Source organism: Rhagoletis pomonella, unplaced genomic scaffold (genome assembly GCF_013731165.1).
Source record: "Rhagoletis pomonella isolate Grant_MI unplaced genomic scaffold, Rhpom_1.0 Rhpom_scaffold_00002, whole genome shotgun sequence".
NCBI lineage: Eukaryota > Metazoa > Arthropoda > Insecta > Diptera > Tephritidae > Rhagoletis > Rhagoletis pomonella.
In genome coordinates this window covers 99,361,402-99,366,063 of record NW_023458556.1, presented here as the reverse complement: position 1 = coordinate 99,366,063, position 4,662 = coordinate 99,361,402, and positions in this window count along the sequence as shown.

Sequence of the window (4,662 nt, the reverse complement as noted above, 5' to 3'; positions counted from 1 at the left end):
AATGTAATAGGAGTATTTTACTAGCCTTCCGTTTTATAATTAATATTGGAAATAGACCACTAAAAGCTCGCTACAAAATGATGCTCAAAATATATTCCCTGAAATAATTGCGGAATAATTTTTTTTTTAAGTAAAAAGCTACTTTTTAGTTTCTTCGACGAATATGGCAGCTTCAATTTAAAAGAAAAAGTCATGGTTTATACCATGATAAAAACATTACAAGGTAAAATCCATGATACAAAAAAGGAGGTAGTTTCACTTTTAAATTTTTTGACATTAACTGTGCTTACGACGTTTCTACTTTTCGTAAATTGTTGAAGTAGCACTGCCACCTTATCAAATAATTAATATATAAAAATCCCGTGTCACTGTGTTCATTTACGCTAATCTGCGAAACCGCTTTACCGATTTCAATGAAATTTTGTGGGTGTGTATTGTTGTTTCCAACTTAAAAGATAGGATAGTTGTGAACCCGAGAAAATATATATTTTTTTCATCCAAATTTTTTTGTATGCTTCTCGCATCGTGCTTATCTATACATATAATAAAATTGTAACAGGTCGATGTCTGTACATTATAGATATTAAAGAAAAATTAATGTGGGGGGTCTTTTTTAAAGCACCAGAAGCCAAATCAACCATTTTTAGAATTTTTGTCTGTCTGTCTGTCTGTCTGTCTGTATGTTTGTTCGCGCATCACTCGAAAACGAATGCATGGATTTGAATGCAGTTTTCACCGATGCATTGCTAGAGGTCTAACTTAAAATTTAGGAAGAAAAAAAATTAGAGAGTTGCCACCTGTTTGAAAATTGGAGTTTAAGTAAATTGATAAGAAAAAATTAATATTGCAATATGGGCGTCAAAAGAAAGAGAATGAAGAAGGCTTACAGCCAAAAATATTTTTTTAGAGTTGCCACCTGTTTAAAAATTTACATTAAATTTAATTTATAAGATAAGTTGAATATTGCAATATGGGTATCAAACTGAAAGGGTTTAGGAAATTATATTGCCGAAAATATTTTTAGGGGGGGCTGCCACCTGTTTGAAAAATTGTATTGTATTAAATTGATAAAATAAATGAAATCTATATCTACATCTATAAATCTATACATATAATAAAATTGTAACAGGTCGATGTCTGTACATTATAGATATTAAAGAAAAATTAATGTGGGGGGGTCTTTATTAGAGCACCAGAAGTAAAATCAACCATTTTTAGATTTTTTGTCTGTCTGTCTGTTTGTCTGTCTGTATGTTTGTTCGCGCATCACTCGAAAACGAATGCATGGATTTGAATGCAGTTTCCACCGAAGTATTGCTAGACGTCTAACTTAAAATATAGGAAGAAAAAAATTAGAGAGTTGCCACCTGTTTGAAAATCGGAGTTTAAGTAAATTGATAAGAAAAAATGAATATTGCAATATGGGCGTCAAAAGAACGAGGCTAAAGAAGGCTTACAGCCAAAAATATTTTTTAGAGTTGGCACCTGTTTGAAAATTTACATTTAATTTAATTTATGAGATAAATTGAATATTGCAATATGGGTATCAAACTGAAGGGGTTTAGGAGATTTTATTGCCGAAAATGGTTTTAGGAAGGGCTGCCACCTGTTTGAAAAATTTTATTGTATTAAATTGATAAAATAAATGAAATCTATATCTACATCTAGATATACATATAATAAAATTGTAACAGGTCGATGTCTGTACCTTATAGATATTAAAGAAAAATTAATATGGTCGGTTTTTATTAAAGCCACAGAAGCCAAATAAACAATTCTTAGAATTTTTGAATATCTGTCTGTCTGTATATTTGTACGCGCATCAGTCGCAAGCATGGAATTGAATGCAGTTTTCACCGTTGTATCGCTAGAGATTTAGCTTCCAATATAGAAGAAAAAATTAGAGAGTTGCCTGTGTTTAAAATTTCAGTTTAGGTCAATTGATACGGTAATGTGAATACTGCAATATGGCTGTTAAATGAAAGAAATTTACAAAGGCCTACAGCTGAAAATATGTTTGTGGAAGGTTGCCACCTATTTGAAAACTTTAATTTAATATAATTGATAGCATAAATTAAATATTGCAATATTGGCATCAAACTAAAGACGATAGGAAATTTTAATCCTGAAAATATTTTTAGGGGATTTGCCAACTGATTGAAAGATTGTATTCATTGCAATTTGTAAAATAAATTAAATATTGCAATACGAATATTAAACTAAAGAGGATTAGGAAGCTTACTTTTGAAAATATTCTTGAAGCGGGTTGCCACTTATTTGAAAACTTTAATTCAGTTAAATTTACTATATAAACTAAGTGTTGCCATATGGGTATCAAACGAGAGTACTTGAGAATAATAAAATTGCAACAGGCCGATATCTGTACATAATAGATGATAAAGAAAAATTAATAGGGGGTTTATTAGATCAACAGAAGCCAAATCTAAAATTTCGGTATGTTTGTCTGTATGTTTGCAAGCGCATCACGCAAAAGCTAATGTATGGAATTAAATGCAGTTTTGCTAGAGCTCTAATTGAAAATATAGAATCCATTTTTTTTTTGTTTTAGTTTATCGTCGATCATTATTCCTAGGTATTTGAACGTATTAACTTTTTCCAGTGCGTCGTTGTTTATATTTAGAGTTAGCAACGCACCGTTCTCAAAATTTCGCCTTGATATAACCACAAACTTAATTTTTTTTTATTTCTGTTTGGAAGGGTTTTCGCTAAAAAAAATTTTAACTTTTCGTTGTTGCTGCCAAAAAAATTAAGAAATCTGAGACGTTACGTTTTACAATTTCATACAGTTCTCTTTACAATGCATTTCACTAAACTACTAAACGGCTGCATCGACTTGGTTCATATTTGGCAACACGTTGAAAATAAATATTCTGACCAAAAATTTACTCGGTATTTAGCTCGGGATATTCCTAAAATTCTTATACAGACTAAAACGTAAAAAACCAATATATCACTAAAACCAATTACGCTGGGGAACTGAAACTTAGCACTGATGCATATATTGCAAATGCATTGGGAAAGGGGGCGTGGCTCCTTCCTTCCATGCAAACTGAACTTCTCATATAGGTTATGTCTGGAACTGCTTACGCTAACGTCCTGAAATTCTACACAGCTACATATGTTATCAATACCGTAGTTATGGCGAAAAGTGATAATTATTGGAAAGGCTGGATCGATATACATTTACGTAAACGCGCAAGTATCACTCGATTGGGAACCATTTTCTCCTAGATTTATAAATCCCATTGAACTATTCTAACTTTGTCTTTAATTTTCAGTAAAGTAAAATTTTTGTGAAAATTTTGAAGAATTTTTTTAAGTTTTTCACAAAGAATGGAGCTTTGCTTTTACGAGTTTCGCTATAAACTGTCCTATCTACATACCTATTTGCATAAAATGATAGCCGTTTTCGTTGTTCGGAATAAACTCAAAAAACACTGAATAGAGGTCCGTCAGATTGTCGGAGGTTATCTTACATACATATATGGTCCAATTACATGCTACTATAAAACTCGCTAGGTGGTGCTGGAGTAGAGTTATTTATAAAAATCGTATTTATTAACCGATTTCGTTCAAATTTTAAATGTGAGCTATGTACCTGTATGATAGAAAATTCTTTTGATAAAAATTTACCCGATTAGTGCCGCTGGAGTTAAGGTAGAAATTCATAACACGTATTCATTTTATGGTAAGCAATGGTTTTGCAGAAAATAAGCCCAATGGATGGCGCTGCAGCCGAAATGTATAGAAACCCTGTGTGGTTGGTCTGCTTTGGACCTATGTTTAAGTTATACGAATTTAGTTTTCAAATGTTTAAATGAAGCATGGGGTTAAGTTTTTCTGACGCCCTCATGCACGATCATGCGGTCTTGCATCTACCCTGAAATCAGTTCATAAATTTTACCACGAATTGTAAAAGTGGTGAATTAACAAGGAAAGATCACCGTAGGTATATCAACTGCTTCATTTGAAAGATACTTAAGAGATCACACTACTCATTTAGCTATGTACCGGAAAACTTTTCATCCTATGGGACAGCGAGGATTCTTGGCCTTCCTATAAAGAAAATACACTTCTGTGCTCTTGAGTTTCCCTATAAGAACTTTTATTGGCATACGTAAGATCATACAAAAAGATTACGCATGATTGGCAGAGATCTCACAGGTGAAAATAAGACCATCAGTAAAGCTCATGACACCAAAAGGGATTGGTATTCCATATGGTATCACAGCGTTACTACTATTTGCCTATGTGTGAGGAGGATACTGCGCCTTAGTGGTTTCAACTTAAATCAAAAACTTTGACTTTACAGACTTATTTTGTTTTTAAACGCTCTTTTGCATTGGCTAACGCAAAAGCTCTTATTAGGCGCCGCGAAGTAAGCGGGCATTGGCTAGTCTAATACATAAAAGTCTCGTGTCTCGGTATTAGTGGTCGAACTCCTCTTAGACCGATCTTTGTGAAATTTCTTGTGTATATATGGTAGGTAAGAGAATCGGATGTAAAGTATATTTCTTACCGCTAGGTGTAGGGGGCGTGGCACCTCCCATACATATCTCTGGATATGTTCATGGAAGAATACTGGAACTTGGTATGTACAAGATATATAAAATCAGTCGCGTGGTCACGAAGAAAAATTGG